Here is an 18126-nt window from a genome sequence, read left to right as displayed (position 1 = left end):
AGGCCTTGTGGTCTCCTGTTGCAAGTATGATGTTATTGTAACACAAAGGTGATCATAGATAATACATAAATGAGTGAATATGGCTGGGCTCCAGTGAAGCTTTATTGCTGGAAGAAGGTGCTGGGCCAACTGGTTGCAATTTGCTGACCTCAGAACTAATGCATCTAGCAGAACAGATTGCATATGGGATACCTGAACTCATTCACCTCTGGAATCATGTTATTGGGCCTAATGACTAAGGTTTCAAAGGGCAGGCAACCTAAACAGATAGAACACTTGGGCTACATGTGAATCAGAATTAATATTTATTGAGAACTTACTACATGCCACATATATGGAAACTAGGGACTAAAAACTGATGATGGGCAAAAGCTTTAGTCCTTAAAGCTAAGAACTGCCTATAGCTACCATGCAGGTTATCCTACTCATTGGGAAGTAGACAAGCCAGCAATTATGTTACATGGTTTTAGTAATGTATGTATAACATCTTGGGAATAAAGATGAGGCATAGAACAGAAAGATGAGTTTTAAGAAGTTGCTTACAAAAATAGAGGACAGAGAGAAGGAAACCAGCTTCACTGAGCACCTTCTCCTTGTATTATTTTTTTCTGCTTCTTGGCAAAACTCTAAAGAAGGTGTTATGAGGACCTGGAGCTCAGAGAGTCAAGAGAGGTAATAGCATGTGACATTAGGATTTGAGGACATAAAAACATTTGTTTTTAAAGTCAGACTGAAGTCCAGATCCCTGTCCTACCTCTGTCTTTACTGACTTGGGTAAGTTGTTGAGTTTCTTAAGAAGGCTCTTGTGAAGATCAGATGTGAGTCTTATAGATCACAGAGCAGGGAATTATGTAAGTGTTTAAGCAATGACGCGGTTTTATCAATGTTAAAAATATGGTTCAGACGCAGATCTGGATAATTCAAAAACTCATTCTTTACCCTTCCTATTGTACTTACTCTGCTCATTACATTTCATTAAAAGAACACACTTTCTGTCAAAATTTGTTAATTGCCTTAATTAAGTTAAATACATACCATGATGTGTATTTCATGGTTTTTGGACATTGGAATAGACACATTGTTAGCACTGAATAGTTTGTAGAGGTTTTATCCTGAGAAATCATTCATTAGAAAAGGATTCAAAGTGAATTCTTTTTTTAGGTATGAAGACATTTTGATGTGACCCAAGCTCATAATTTTGTTCTTTTTAAACATCCTTTGCTTATCATTTACCTAGTTTCATTTCATGCATCTTTCATCTGATAGCTTAGGTCTCCAGATCTTTAAAAATGCCAACAAAAACTGTGCCTCTGTTAGGAACCTAGGGAATTTGTCTTGCTGTCCTTTTACACATGGTTCCCTTGATGAGATGTATGTATCAGAGAGTATATCTGTTTCTTTGGCACTTACAGTGCATGGTACTGGTTAAGTTTTTCCCTTTCTGACCACTTAGTTCTTTTGCTTTCCTTGGTTCTGCCCTTGACCTATCTTCCTACCCTACAACCTCCACTTTAATTAGTCTGGTGGAGAGGATGCCTTCTGATAGCAATTTTACATTTCTTAATATCAGTAGCATGTGGTGTGATGATTATGCTTTCTTCCTGAATTCATTCTCCCTTGGCTGGCTTCTGCAATGGTGCTGATGAATTAATTTTCTAAGTCATAATTCTTTTTTTTAATATATATATTTTTAGTTGTAGTTGGACACAATACATTTATTTTGTTTTTATATGATGCTGAGGATCAAACCCAGCGCCTCCCAACTTGAATTTATAATCCTCCTTCCTCAGCCTCCCAAGTCACAGGGATCACAGACAATTCTAATCTTATCTCCCACTTTTCATTCCAACATTTACCTTGTGTTTTATCCCAACTGTAATAAACAGTTTCCTTAACATGTTCTGTGCTTCCCACTTCCATATGTTTGCTCAATCTGTTGGGTGGCAGCTTAGATTAATGCTTGGTCTCTTCAGTCAGAGTCTTGGTACTTTGATAGTTTGAAATAACATTTTATTAAAAAAACTCCCTGGGCCGGAGTTGGTGTCCATTTTGCTTCTCTCTACTCTAATTCCTTGATTGATCAAGGTGGTCACCAGGGAGGTGGAATTTAAAGCTCAGCCTCCTCATGCTGCAGGGTTTATTGTCCGCCATCATCCTGCCCTAGATTTCTTGCTTGCATTGTACAGTGGATCCTCTTTATCCAGGAGTTCTGCATTCATGGATCCAACCAACCATGGCTCAAAAACATTGGGAAAAAAGTTGCATCTGCATTGAACGTGCATAGAACACTCTTTTCATGTCATTATTCCATGAACAATGCAGAAAACACCTTTTAACTTACTTTTTTCATTGAATTGGATATTATAAGTAGTCTAGAGATGATTTAGGGTATACAGGAGGAGGATGGGTGTAGGTTCTATGCAAATCCTATACCATTTTATATAAGGGACTTGAGCATGTATGGGTTTTGATATCCTCTGGGTCCTGGAATGAATATCCCACAGATACTAAGGGGTAAGTACAAATACCATAATCATTTCAGTTTCCTGTCAGCCCAGGCCCTGGTGCTTCTATGTGTCTCCTTTGGTTCCTGCAACCCTGTCTATCTCAAGTCTCCCTTTCTGGGGATGAAAGCCTTGCCCCTGGAGTCGAGTCCAGGGCCAGTGGCTCCATAGGATGCCTTCCTTGATGGTGAGCCACCCTATCTACCTGATTCCCAAGCACCCCAGGTTTCCTTGTCCCCTCACCTGAGTCCTGTCCTCATCTCCACATTCGTGGGATGGTTGTCTTCCTCCTCCAGCTATAGGTGGCCTCTCCTCTCCATCCTCCCCTCCCATCCTTTCTGGTTTGCAGATTATGGACCAGCTCCAGGATCCCTCCCCTTCCTTGTAGCTGCTTAGATCATGCTTCACAGCCAAGTTCTGAGAAGGGGAAATACTTCAGTGATGATTTTATACAGAGAGTCTTCTGTATGTGGCTCATGAGCCAATTTACTTTCTCATCACAGCCAACATTGGTGGAAAAATGAAGCTCTGTAGAACTTTAAAGATCTGACAGTGGTGGACCAAAGTTAAGAGGGACATTTTGGGGCTTTATCCCTTCCATAATACCGACTCCCCTTTTTTTAAGATATGAACAATTGCTGTTTTCTGAATATTTATTTCAGGAATTGTGCAAGCACAACTTGAATATTGTGACTTTACCCTCCTTCACTCCATCAAGTCATATTCCTAATTTCTCAAATTCAAGAGCTACTACTGTTAGTTGGTAGAACTTGTTAAATTTCTCAAATTTAAGAGCTGCTGTTGTTAGTTGGTACAAGGTATTTCATGGTGCCTAAGAATTTGAATATACTACTAGTACAGAATTTTGGATTTTCTTTAAAGTTTTTCATAATGGCGTGTGACTTAGATGTACTTGGTCCTTTGACCCCCTATATAAGCAGGTTCATTGTGAGGTTTTACCTTGTATTAGCCTTCTCAAGCCATCAGGGCAAGAGTTCATGAGCTGATAGGTGATCAGACTTCTATCTTCTAAACTCATGACCTGTTTATACTTCAGTACAGGTTGAATATCCCTTATCCAAGATGGGTTTTGGATTTTTCAAAGTATGGAACATTTTTGTTTACATTATATCTTGGGGAAGAAATCCAAGTCAACACACAAAATTCATTTATGCTTCATATACAATTTATACATCTAGCTGGAAGGTAATTTAAGATAACATTTTTAATAATTTTATGTAGGAAGCAGAGTTTTATGGTGTAGAACTTCCCACTTGTGATATCCCATAGTACTCAAAGTTTTGGATTTCAGAAGATTTTGAACTCATATATTCAGATTAGAAATGCTGAAGCTGTATTATTTATGCAATTTAAACAATAACTAAAACATAAATGTCAGCTTTTTAAAATAAAAAGTACCGGTGATAATGGATACCCAGCTTAATGCATGGTGCTGAAGTTTAAGCTCTATTTCACCAGCATTTACTAGTTCCGTAAAACTTTTACAAGGAGATACAGAAAGTAAGACAAACCAGTGTCTGTGTGTGTGTGTCTCAGGATAGAATAACTTGTTTTTTTTTTTAGTATATTATGTGACCAGAGGATTTCCTTAAAAAGTTGGATGGTATTCTGCATTACTACCATTGGCATGTTCCTGATTCCTACCCCCTGTCTACTTAAGGGACATCTGATGGAGAACAGTCTAGGAGAGATACATATTGGGAGGTAAGGGGAAAAATGAATGTACTGTTGGCATTGAATAAGTACTGAGGGTTTCTCACAGGTGTTCCTATTGTGACCACTTCCAGGATATGATGGCAGAGAATGCTTTGCCATACTTAAATCCTTGTCGGAGTATAGTGATTGCTGTGGATCTTGTCTGCCACCCATTTCATCATCAAAAGCAGTGTCTGGTAGAGTGTGAAGCCCCTGTGCTGGGGTTGGTACATTTATGATAAACATCAGAGAGTTCCTGCCCTGTGAACCAGTTGGCAGTCTTACATAAATGGTGGTTCAGTAAATTGCTGGTGAGGAAAGTGTTCAAGGTTAGTTCTTTGTCTCATCTGTGTACAAGATCTGCTTTTGCTGGTGAACCTACATTATCTCGCTGTTAAAATGGCTAATTCTGGACAGGGAACTATTGAGACAAAGTCAGTGAGAACAGTTTTTTCTTGGTTGAGAGATAAAAGATAATTAATTAAATTTGGGCTCCCTATGGCTGATTTGCTGGATTGACATAAGAAAACTTTGATAAGGTGCGCCAGTCTGGCTGCACACAATTCATGAGCCACTTATGAAGCAGGAACGCACTTTATTTTCAGACCGCAGAAGCTGTGCAAGCTCTCCAGGAATTCCCTCAGAGCACCACCAGCTCTTCCTGCGAGCACCTCAACCCCCACTCCTCCCCCCACTCCTCCCGCTCTTGAGGCCGATTGGCTGGGTCGCATGGGCGGAGCCAAAAGAGTCCCCCAATGAGCAGCTCTGTGGTCTGAAAGGACCGGAAAGAGCCCAATCAGTGTCACTGCAGAGGAGCCAATCAGCTGGAAGTTTGCTGGGGCAGCGGTGAGCCAATCAGCTGGAAGTTTGCTGGGGCTGCTTCCACCGTGGCTCTCAACAATAAGGAGCTAAAGAATAATTTTACAGTATAAATTTTAAGTCATCTAAACTTGCAAAAACCATTGAAATTCTTTCTGTCATAGAAAATTGGGAATAAACTAAACCTTTCACTGAGCTGAAATGTATCATGTAGAAAATAGCCTTTTCGGTTCATTTTAAATTGGATCAGAAGAGAGTTACTAGCTACTTGGCTAGAACATAGGTAAATATGATACATGATGTTTTTACTTGTTTTTAATTTCTTTATCTTTACAATTGATTGAAGGGAAGAACCCAGAGTTATCTGTAGGCATAAGGGAAATTTGTATTACTGCTTCAGATCACTAACTAATTACTAGATGTAGACAATCTGTTCATTTATAGAGAATCAGGGCGATTGGAATGGAATGGATTTCCTTTGGGAATAATTGAGTCCTTTTTTAGGTAATTAAGTATAAAGTAATTCACAAGTAGAAAAAGGGATGTCAGTGATATTCATGATCATGTTACAAGCACTCTATGAAACAGAATTTATAAATAGTTGCTATATAGTGGTTTGTGTTTTTAATGCCACTTTTCCATAAGTATGGACATGTTAGGGTTATTTTAGAACTGTTGTAGTGAATTTTTTTTTTGTTTTAAGTACTATGCCTGTATTTTCATGTGTATTAGAAAAACATAACTAGTTCTTCAAACACATGGTTGCACTATATTTGTTTTAAGAGATTCAAAAGTAGGTATTTAAGTTAAAAAGTTGGATTTAAGAAAAATGTTAAATAAAAAAGTAGTTTTTAATGTAAAAATTGTGAGGACAGAATATACAGGAAAGTTGGAACTACTGATGAAGATTATTGATGATGTAGCAGCTTCTGTTTAACTTTGTTGAGTTGGTGTATTTGAGAGTACAAGTAACCTGGGAAGCAGTGTTTATAGTGGAGGAATAAGTTTGCCTGGAAGGTTGAACCGTAAGCCTTCTCACTGAGTGGGTGACGTGATAATGTTGCACTGAGGCTTTTCTGATTTCCTTTTATTCACTGTTTAGCAGAGTGTGGGGCCCTCTCTCCCCCACTACCCAGTGTGCTCCTCAGAGCAAGGAAAGGATCCCTCTCTCTGTGATCCTAGCCCAGGCCTGATAGTTGCTCAGTAAATGTTCTTTGGATACAGCGCAGTTACCATTCATTCAGTCTAACCAGAGTAAAGCCGTATGTTTAATGAGTCCTCATAGAAAATTTACCAGATAGCTTTATGTGTAGACCAGCTATAGATTTTTGGTGCAGATAGCTTTAAAATATTACATTTTTAAAATAAGAACTTGTTTTTCTTCTTGGTGGTATAACTGTGGCTCTACCTAGAAAGGAATCATGAGTCAGATGGGGTAGAAGGACAGTGGGATTGAGACCTGGGTCTGTGTGGTTCTCACATAAGCAGGAAGAGTAAGATGGAGCTGCAGCTTGCCTTCGAGGGCTGTGGGTCAGATGAAACAATAGTTGTATAAGCACCAATGTTGTCAAGTTCTACAGAGTGATTTTTTTATGTGCCATAGGTATCAGCACATGATATAAAACCTAATGTAGAGGCTTTTGTATTTAACGCTCACCCGCTCTCTGCTGCCCCACCTCCACCACCCACCCTCCATCACTTGATTCCCACTTTCTCACTTAAAAAGCAAACTAAAAAAAAACTCATCAACAAAGAGCAGAAGCCTGGCTTCTTGTTTACCTCAGCTCTTTTTTGGGGAAAGGATATAAATTAATACTTTTGTGCTGTTTATAAAATACTTTTTCTGACATGCATTGTTAGTTCCAGAATACATTCTTGGTGATTAAAAACATAGGAAAAGAAAAATAGATAGGATTTTTTTCACTTGATACTATTTTTTTAAAGCAGTTGATAGTAGTATATGATTCTGCTACATTGAAAGAAAAGTATGCAAAGAAACATGGTCAGATAATTCTGATCTCACATTTATTGACTCTCACACATGACAAGGTTTATAGAGTATTATCACCTGCCAGTGTGTCAGTTTTCCATCTCTGTGACAATGCCTGAGATAAAACAACTTCGAAGGAGGAGATGTTTATTTTGGTCCCCATTTCAGAAGTTGTAGTCCATGGTTGCTTGGCTTCATTGGTTTTGGTTTTAGGGCAAGTTAGTACATTGTGGCAGAAGGCAAGTGCTCACCTCATGGTGTCCAGCAAGCAAAAAGAGGAAGGTGCTCGAGTTGCAATATCCACCTCATGGCTGTGCCTCCAATGACCTAACTTCCTTCTTCTAGGCTCCGCCTCCTAATGACTTTACCACTTCCCAGTAGGGCCATTGCCAGGTGACCAAGCCTGGTGACACATGAGCCCTTGGAGGGACTTTTAAAAAGATCCAAACCATAATGGCCAGATACTGTGAAAGGCATTTAATTGTCCTAGTAACATTAGGAGGAAGACATTATCTCTGTTAATGGGGGGAAGAAATCTGATAAATGTCAGAGCTTGAATTTGAATCTAGGTATGATTGACTCCAAAGCCTAATGGTTGTCAACCATGTCTGTTCATTTCATTCCTTATAGGTGTTGTTGAAATTCTCCATGTTTTAACATTTTTTTCAACATACACTGTGATTAGTGTCCTTATCAGGTGATTTTAGCATCTGGATTACTTGTAATTTTTTTTTTCTTTTGGTGCTAGTGATTGGACCCGGGAGTGCTTTACCATCAAGCTATATCCCTACCTCTTTTTATTTTTTTAAAATAAAAATGAGAAGTTCTCCTAATTCAGAGTCTTACTGAGTTGCTTAGGTCCTTGCTAAGTTGATGAAGCTGGCCTTGAATCTGTGATCCTCCTGCTTCAGCCTCTTGTGACACTGAGATTACAGGCATGTGCCACCAAGTCTGACAGTTTTTTTTTCCTCCTCCCATTGGTTCTATCTCTTGGTATGTATAGTAATTTTTGATTGAATATTGGACATTATATATGGAAAATTGCAGAGGCTCTGATGATACCTTCCCACATAGGATTTTCTTTAGGCAGTTGGAAGCTGAAGAACTTCTGTGAGGGATTGAGCTGATTGAAAGACTATGTTTAGTCCCGTTTATTTTGAGTTCTCCCTTTCCCTATTGGTGGAATTCTTTAGAGGTCTCAACTGGGTATAGACCTTTAGGGGTCCCACTAAAATATGGTAGAATTTACCAGGGTCCTTCTTACTTGCTGGAGCCTGAACTCTAATGTTCACCTTCCCAGTATGTTGAGACAGACTATATCTCTGCTCAGTTTTTCATTCCCTTAGCAACTTCATTCTACCCAGTGGTTTGGTTGGCTTTGCTGATGAATCTGTGAATACTGTGAGAAGAAAGGCAGCTCAGATTACTAGGCTCACTTCTTCGTGCTTTTCCTTTCTCTAGAATCTTGACCCCTCAAGTCCTAGCTCCCTTCAGAGTGCAGTTTTTGTCATCCTACCCATGTCAAACTGACAAAGCCCTGCTCAGCTTCTGTCTTCTAACAGTTGTCTTCTCTGTGCCTTCTTAACCTCTCATCTCCACTGCTTGTGAATCCGGAAAGGTATTGGGGAGGCTGTATAGAATATTGAGTGCATCCCAAGAATAGTTCCCTTTATCTCCATGATCTTGGCCATTCTAATTCTGCTTTGGAAGCTTTTAAACTTTTTTTTTTTTGTTTTTTAAATCTGTCCACATTTAATGGTTGTGATTTTTTTCTCCTCCTCCATCCCCTCCTCTTCCTCCTTACCTCTCCATCATCATCATCATCATCATCATCATCATCATCATCATCAATTATGTGTTAGGTACAGCATGAATTAATCTTGCTTGTTTTCTTAATTGTTGCATTTATATGTGTTCGGCTTTTGAAGTTAACAGTTAGCCAGAGTCTGATTTTGGTAGAATTTTATAATGACATTTTTTTCAAAGAAGTAAATGATATTTATTTCTAAAAACAAATAGTTGAGTCTAATTAAATTTAATTAAAGGGACCATTAACTTAAAGCTTTAGAAAAATAATTTTCCCACTTTTGATTACAGAGAGGAATGTAGTTCTGTAATTTATTTTTTTCAGAATTTTATTAAGGTAAATGAAAATTAACATTTTATATCTTTCTGTTTTGCTTATTGAGTAATATGGGTTGTCCTCTCCCTCTCCCTCCCACCCCTGCCCTCTGTGGAATTATTTAGAATAGTCATAGAAGGAAGTTAGCCTAAACCATTTTGAAAAATTTACATTTTTCAGCTGTAAATACCCAAAGTTCCTTTGAGTACTTCATATATTAATGATTTCAGTGGAAGACACTCATTTTCTTGCTACAATGAGAAACTTTTAAAGTTGAAAGTAAATAGACTAACAAGATAAACATAAAAGCCTAAAAATTGTTTTCCATTAATTAATATAATAAAAGATGATCTCACATCCGAACTTGTATACCTTGATAATTCTTCTCTTTCTCAATCTAAATGCCTCACTTGTGTGGAATGTTATTACATGATGTGGTGGTACCAAGCAGGTGATTCCAGTACCTCAAAACATATTGCCTATCTTGTACTGCATAAGATTTTTGATTTTTTAAAGGTTTGCAAGGACAGAATTAAAAGCAAAATTATTTTATAAGTTTAGTTATAACACATTGAATTATAAAATGAATGATAAGGACACACAGTTAGTTAAAAATGAGTTATCAGCCCGTATGCATTATGGAATTCAGAGTTGCTTGTCTCACCAGCCTGCCAAGAACCTTTGAATACTGTGTTAGAAACCAGTGAAGAAAGAAACATTCAATATGTTTTATTTCTAAAAAATATTTTTTTCTAAGCCTGTTGATGGACAAGTAAGATTAGATAATGACAACTCTTATCTAAGAGTTTACTACATCACAAATGTTCCATCTAAGATGACCAACAGGAGTTTTAGCAACTGAGATTTACTAATAGCATTTCCTAGAATTCTTAAAGACAAATGCTTGAAAGAATGAAGAACAGGGCTGGGGGGATGGCTGGGGCTGTGGGAGGCCTTGGGTCTGATCCTCAGCACCATTTAAAAATAAATAAATAAAGGTATTGTGTCCAACTAAACTAAAAAATAAATATTAAAAAAAAAGAATGAAAAAGGCGTTTTATTCTGAAAGAAATACTTGCACTTAGTACTAAGTTTTGAAGTATTCAGAGTGACAAATTAATAGTTTGAAGCAAATAACATGTTACAGAATTACTGACATTTGTTATTTTTTTTTTGGGAAAAACTTCAAGTCTTATGTTTTACTTAAAGAGAAGCTTTTATATAAAAGTTTCCTGTAAATCTTATTTCTTTATTCAATGATGCTATAAAAGTAGTGAATCTAACAACATCCTAGCCCTTGAGGTTGAATTTAACCTGCACCCTTCATCCTTTAGTTTTAATGCAAAGGAATGGGGTCAGCATACCAGTCTCTTCTTTTTTATACTTTATTAGTAGACCAAAAGAATATAGGTGAAGGGTTTGAGAATTTGTTTTTGTTTTTGTTTTTTTTTGAATGATCTCACTTTGTAGATTTGCGGAGGGGTGGTTGTCATGTAACTGAAAGATAGTAGCCAGGTGCAGAGGCATATGTCTGTAATCCCAGCAGGGTCTGGAGGCTGAGGCAGGAGGATCCCAAATTCAAAGCCAGCCTCAGCAACTTAATGAGGCCTATGTAACTTAGCAAGACCTGTCTGAAAATAAAAAAAAGATAAATAAGGGCAGAGGATGTGGCTCAGTGGATAATCCCCAGTACCAAAAAAAAAAAAAAAAAAAGATAGTTTACTTAAGTAAAATATTGTAATTCAATATCTTAATGAACTTAATAGAAAATTGGGAGAACTGTGTAGGTATATTTTACTTTTTATTGACAGTTTATTAGTTCAAAGCAAAAACTCAAGAAAAATGAGATTAAAAATGATGTTTTATAGATGTTGAATACAAAATAATTATAGACTAACAGCATATATTGTTTGAAGGAAAACATTAAACAACCTGATACAAAAAAATGTGAATTTAAAGTCTATTTGCTTTTATTATAAGACACATTTTTAATGAAAGAACCAGAGAATGAACTTTAATAGCATCTTTGATTATAAAAAGGATTTACATTTTGTATTACTTTAGGTACTCAAATTTTATTATTAATTGGGATCCAGCCAAAACATGAAGATAGCATCTTTTTTTTTGTTAGTTGTGGATGGACACAATACTTTATTTTATTCATTTTTATGTGTTATTGAGAACTAAATCCATTGCCTCACATGTGCTAGGTGAGCGCTCTACAACTGAGCCACAACTCCTGCTCTAAGCATCTGTCTTGATCAGTAATTTCATGTAGCCACCATAAGTAGAGTTCAATGAAAGATATTTATGCTCATGGAAACAAGCTTTTGTTTCTATGAAAGTATCAGAGATTTTCTTTGTAAGCTTTAAGTTAATTCATATTTTATACTTTAATACTTGTTTTTTTTGTTTTTTGTTTTTGGTACCAGGGATTGAACTCAGGGCTCTTAATCACTGACCCACATCCCCAGCCCTATTTTGTATTTTATTTAGAGACAGGGTCTCACTGAGTTGCTCAGTGCCTTTCTGTTACTGAGGCTGACTTTGAACTCTCAATCCTCCTGTCTCAGCCTCCCAAGCCTATACTTTAATACTTTATTTTAGAGTTTTAAAATCATGATAATATACAAGGAAAATATAACCAATTTGTTTCTCACAACCTAGACTTTCGTTCCAGATACCAGGTAAGTGATATTATTTCCAATTCATTCTGTGACACAAAACCCTTAACTTTACCTATGGCTTTTTAATACTGTGAAGACTTCACTGCTACAACTTAGTTTGTTTTTATTTTTTAGTTTCTGATATTTTTAATTTCTTGGTGGGGATTGAATCCAGGACCTTACCCATGCTAAACATGTGCTCTAAACTGACCTACATCCCCAGGATCATTGCTGTCACTTAATTTTTAATATAGTGTGGGTAATATTGTGATGAGTTAGTTTGATCTAGGTGACCTCTAGATCCTTACAAAGGATTGTAGAATCTTCTGAAATTCATGTTTTCTGAGAACCATCTTTATCTTCCCCACGGTCAGGCCGACTGCTCAGAGGACTTCTGATCAGGACTGTAGCTAAGTGTGTTTTCCTGTGTTAGCCTTAGGTCAAATGTGTATTTTGTCTGTTCATCAATCACTCACCATGCATTTAATGAGCATCTCTGTGCCAGGCATTATAAAAGATAATTTTTATTTATTTTTGTTCCAAAATAATTTATAGTCTAATGGAGGAGAGAGATACAGATACTTGCATAAAGGTATTAAATATGGTGATAGATTAAATAGGCCTTGAGATCTACAATGGAATTGTGGGCCATGGCTGCCATTTGATTTCTTAAACATTGTAATAGTATGTATGGTTTTTCTCTGTTTTTAATTATACAAAACTTCAATGAATATTAACTGTTAAATTTAAAAAGTGCCAAGAATAGAGGCTAAGAATTAATCCTATTTTATATCCCAACCCTCCTCTGTTTTTTTTTTCATTATTTCATTCATTATTAATTTTTCAAGAACTATTGCCTAATTGATAGACATTTTAGGTCATTCTTCTTTTTTTCCCCTGTCATTAATGATGCTTGGTGAGTTTTCTTGTCCATGTGATGTGTATAAATTATGTGTATCATGAAAATTCCCACAAGTAGAATTCTGGCTAAAGTTTATTTCTCTGGAGTGTATTTGCTGATTACTAAAATCCTTAGAATTAATAGGCTTTGCTTTGATAACCAAAACCTTGGAAGGCTCATGGGTGTTTGCAGTTGGCAGTAGGCTGGAAGACAAGTCATCTTAAAGGTTTAGCTGCAGCATCTGCAGAGGTCTGTCTCAGAGAAAGAATTCTGGGTAGTTGCATTTGATTCCTCCTTAGCTCTCTGCCCCAGTGCCCCACCTCCTCGCCTTGCCCCTGGAGCCACGTCTGCCCACCTGTCCTCCTTATCTAGACATGCCCTCTCCAGATTGTTTCGTATTCTATTTTTTTTTTTTTTTTTTTGGCACAGTGTGTCCTGTTGACCTCAGGCATAGTTCTGATAGTTAGAGCAAAGAAAATTGACAATGGGAGACTCTGCTGAGTAGCGTTTTCAGGGTCTTCCATGAGCTCCAAAGGAATGACTAATGTGGAGTGAGAGTTCTCTAGTTTTTAAATTGACATGCCTTTACTTGATTGCCATATGTCTTATCACTTCTCATCATCTCCCTCTGCTTCCCTTCCAACATTTTAGAATGCCACCAAGGACCAGTAGAAATACTCATGGTTACTCCACTCCACATAAATGAGAGTGCTCTTGGAAACGAATGAATATCCATCATTGATCTCTGTGACTAGAACTTTATGAGTTTGTAGAGTTGACCAGTAAAAAAAAAAAAAAAAATCAATAATTAAGTTGTAGAATTAAGGAGAAATGAATTTCCATCTCTCTTTCTTTTTTATAAATACACTTTCCCCAGAATTCCAATGCACCAAATTAGAACAAGTACAAAAGAGAACAAAAGGGGAGGAAAGGTGAAAATTCAGTGATTTCCAGTTTTCAGTTCTATAGTACTTTGACAAATAACTAGAAAAACTGGATGAATTCATGTTTCATTATTTGATGCCAGCTTCCTGTCCCTACCATTATATAATCATTTTCACAGCCATCATACATAGCAAATGACTCTCGAGGTCTCAATAGGCTTTCTTAATTTGTGCAGGTTCCCTTGTTGCCTGAATTCAGCTATTCTCCCTGAGGTGGTCATTAAGTTGTTTGCGTGTCTGGGCAGGACAGCTGCTTTTCTAGCCAGCTCTTCACTCTCGATGAGTAAGATGGCAGGTTGCACCTTGCTACCCTCTCAGCCATTCCTGTTGGTTTGATTGTGAGACCTATCTAGGGTGTAGGTCGAGTAATGACTCAGTTAAGTATACTCTCCCTGGGTTTTTACTTTGAGATGAATCTGTTTTTGTGGTTTTCTGTGTAATACTTTTTATTTGCATTTGGGATAATTCTGTTGGGTAGGTTTTAAGTAATTAGCTCTGGTCTCTTTTTATTGACTGTTTAAGGTCTTAGTTCAGCTTGACTAATCTTGGAAATCCTTATATTAAAAAGATAAGATCAGATTATTAATGCAGGGTGATTCAGTGCTATTTTATTATCTGCATTTGTCATACCTTTGCAAAATTAGTAGTTCAGAACAGGAAGCCAAAAGGCTTTTGGCTCACTAAAATGTGTTACTGATTCCTGACTCTAAACCCTTTATTTTATTAGGTCCTTGAGTTTCTTCTTTCTTTTCCATAACATTTGACTCTAGGAATTAGGGCAAAGAAATGCAATCCTTGTTCCATAAGACACATTTAGCAAGATTTTAAGAACTTCTGCAACTATGATTTTACTCTTCAAAGTCTTGGCTAATTTGTGATCTTAATGGTTTTGAAATGTTCTCAAGTGTCATAAGTAAGAGTATGAGGAATCTTTTGAGACATTGTCACATGTTAATCTGAGAAATTTATAATGCAACTGAAGAGAATTCACAAAGGACCAGATAAAGAAAAAGTATATATTTTTTAAATAATTGGGAAATGATGTCTTAAACAGCCACATAGAAACAGTGACTTTGCTCACTTTGTATAATGTGTAAAAATTTAGGGAAGATGATTTTTCATTTCAAATTTTATAAAGCTTATCAAGTGGGAAGGAAAAGTATTAGTAAATATTTCTTATGATATTTATAGGTCTCCTTGATGTTGAAATAGAGTTAACATAGATTTATTAATTTTTGTCTTTCTGTTTATCCTACCTTTGGGTTTGGATCTGGTTCTTAGGCTGCACGGAAGTCAAAGTCCTTATCTTTTATAAAATGTTCTTTTTTCTTTTGCATGTATTTGGTTAACCACTTGGGCATACCCAACAACCTTTAAAATTCTTTAATCGTAGTCCTAAGCACCCTAGTCTGCTTTTGGGTGGCAATAATTTCCTCCCTGCCAACTTATCTTTTACCAAAACCCTCCAACTAGTCTTATGTTTAAAGAAATGAAGCTGAGAACAGACTCTTTATAGACAACCCAGTTGTGATGTGAGTGAGGTTTTTATCTGACGTATATGTCAGTAATGTAAGCTTTTATTTTCAAATTATTTGCTGGTCAGTGTTACTTAAGTAGGTTCAGATTTCAAGAGTCTATTGAGTTTCCACTAGTAAGACTTGAGTTTGCCAAGTTGGAAAAAAAAATCTTATCTGGTTGCCTTTTACTGCCTCTGTTTGATATTAGATATAGGCTTATTTTTTGACTTTTACATATCACACAAAACAGTGAGTGGTTGCAGATTGTCTAGAAATGGGGGGCTGTGATAGGGAGAGATTGGACATGAAAGTTGATGCCAGCTTCTCGTATTACAACTTAGACTTGAGTAATAGCTGATTTTTAATTCTTTACAGAAAGCTGGATAGATTCCCAAGTATGTTGGTTCTATTCTTGTTCAATCCCATCTCTTCTGTTTTTCAGATAAGACCATCTCTTCTGTTTTTCAGATAAGAAATCTAGCCATCATTATAATGTACACAGTGGAATGTCTTGAATGCTCTTGGTATAGCATGTTTTCAGGAGTCCCTGAGGTTAATGAGAATAACTGCAGAATAAAATATATACACATAGATTTAGCATTTTAGAATTGGATTTGATTTAAAAAGTGAAATCTAGGTGTGTTTATAATTTGGTATTCTGTAACATCTCTAGCATAGTACTATGCAAATACATGAGTTTGTTAATTGTTTTATAATTATAAGCAATATGTAAGTCATAAAATGTCATGATTCATGTTGAAAGTATCAGTAAACTCTAGGTTTTATTGTTCTATCAAAAATGTGTTAAGTATCAGTAAACTCTAGGTTTTCTGTCCTTTCAAATTGTGGTCACTCAATTGTCAGCTCCTTTCTGAAATATAAAAACACCAAAGCTGAAAACAGACCGAAAACTAGCTTAGGTAGAACATACTAGAAAGCCAAAAGTGAAACAGATTGCATGAGTTGTGCTAGGGAATGGAGACTTCCTTGTTGGTGCAGGTATATTGAAGGAGAAATATCTAGAGCTCATTTCACATTGATGTTGTGAATGACATAGTAACTGCAGTCAAAATAGTGCCATTAAAAACTTGAGCATTCTTTTGTTATGGTTTAGTGTAAATGGATTGACTTATAGTTGCATACTTGATTTATTTCTTAGGGTAAATTCCTTGCAGGTGAAATTATTGGTTCAGAGAGTAAATCACACTTAGAACTTTGATACATTATCAGACAGTTTCTTTTTTGCTAAATAAAGATGCATGTTCGGATTCAATTCATATCAGATATTTATTCTTTTGATTCCTCTTTTATTGGAAATATATTTTTGAGATTTTTTTTTTAACAGTCCGAAACTGTAAGTTTGTTAAGGTGACCTTCATTTTCCTTTGTATAAATAAAAGTGTGGCACCCTCTGCTGATTTTGAAAGGAATTGCTGAATAGTAATTTTCAGGATTGAAAAAAAGAATGATGATTCAAATGTTTGAATTGTCAAGATCATTGTAATGTCATGTGTAGCTAATAAAAAAAAAAAAGAATGCATGTTTATATTTCGGCCTTATTGTCCCTCAGTCTTGCTACTATGATGCTCCTTTTTGCTCATCATTAAGCAGTGTGACATTATACATGCAAATTAAACCCATATTTTGAAACAGGCTGAGGAACTCAAGTTGAGCAAATACCTCAAGAGTTGAAAGATACAGCGCGGTGCGTTCTATTCATTATGGAATTTTTTGGGGGCAAGTTTCAGTATGATTTTTGCAGAGAAAAAAGGCAGCTATTTCAGAGGGCACATGTAATTTTATGGAATTTAAAACTTATCACGGAAGTGCCATTGATTCATCAGGTAGTTTTACTTAGAGCAATCATGTGATCATGTATATATCTGAGAGGCTGTTGGCAGCTGCAAGCAGTATGGGCTGGAGGTGGGGACAGTCTAGTGTGACAGTCATTGCATTTGCTAAGTTGGCTGATTAAGACCCTCAGGAGACACAGCTCTGAGGTACAGGAGACTGAGAGAGAAATTATTTGTTTTCCAAAGACAGCATAAAAATCAAGACACAAATATTGAAAGAACAGTAGAATGAATAACTATATACCTTTGTTAAATCCAGCAATTTATAACGTTTGGCCATGTGCAGGCTTGTGCTGTCTCTCTCTCTCTTCACTGAACATTTTTGAGTGACTCACAGAAATCATTACATACTTAAATACTTTAACAAGTATCTTTCCAAAATTGGGATGTCAGGGGAGGGATTTTTAGGGAGATATAATCAGAAAAGTTTGGATTTGAGACTTTAGATACTAGGTTTTGTCATATCTCAAAAAACAACTGTACAAGCTTGGTTTGACTGATATTAATTTGTAGTTATACAGTATTTCCCTTCCTTGACCCTTCTGAGATTTTTGGGAAGTGAATGTATAGCAAATGCTATTGAATTTGAGATCAAAGCTTTTTATAAAACTTAGAAAACTTTTTTGATTAGAGCAAAATATCAAATGCACACAAAAGTAGTATTGGAAATTGTTCTTGGCCAAGGCAGTGACCCATGGGAGGCTTCTCTATGGGAAGAGAAAGGGGCATTAGAGAGATGGTCAGACTTCTCCTACCAGGGAAGGAGGGCCTGGCTCTATATTCAACCCAGAGGAGAGGAAGTTTCAGAAAGCAGGTGCACAGGGAGAACAATTATGGTCCAGCCACATGCCGTGGTAAGAGTGAGCAGGATGCAAGTCACTGGCACAAGCATGGACCACTTGCAGGAGAAGTGATCAGGAAATGCCAAGGGCAGTGGGCATGGGCACTGACCTTTAATTAGAGACTTTGCTGGCCTTACCTTTGGTCTGGTGAATGTTACAGATTATGATAAATGAGATTGGCTTCCTTCCTCCATTGACCAGGAGAACTAGGAAGGGGGTGAGCGGAGTGGTATAAGATGAATAACAATGTCA

At 36.7% G+C, this 18126-nt stretch overlaps 1 protein-coding gene across 5 annotated transcripts in view; it reads left to right on the top strand.

The window, feature by feature from the left end:
• The window catches only part of MPP7 (MAGUK p55 scaffold protein 7), a 258247-nt gene that overhangs the window by 31358 nt on the left and 208763 nt on the right, over nucleotides 1-18126 (top strand). For 3 of the 5 annotated variants that reach the window (XM_081298035.1, XM_081298036.1, XM_081298032.1), the window contains exon 2: nucleotides 4089-4229. The exons of the other annotated variants lie outside the window; for them this stretch is intronic. The gene's annotated coding sequence lies outside the window, so the exon portion shown is untranslated. The remainder of the gene's footprint in view (nucleotides 1-4088; nucleotides 4230-18126) is intronic. 5 annotated transcript variants of the gene reach the window in all.

The sequence above is a fragment of the Spermophilus citellus genome (genome assembly GCF_964194105.1).
Source record: "Spermophilus citellus genome assembly, chromosome: 6".
In the NCBI taxonomy this organism is placed as follows: Eukaryota; Metazoa; Chordata; class Mammalia; order Rodentia; family Sciuridae; genus Spermophilus; species Spermophilus citellus.
The sequence above is the reverse complement of the archived record's forward strand: the minus strand, read 5'-3'. Positions and strand labels throughout refer to the sequence as shown.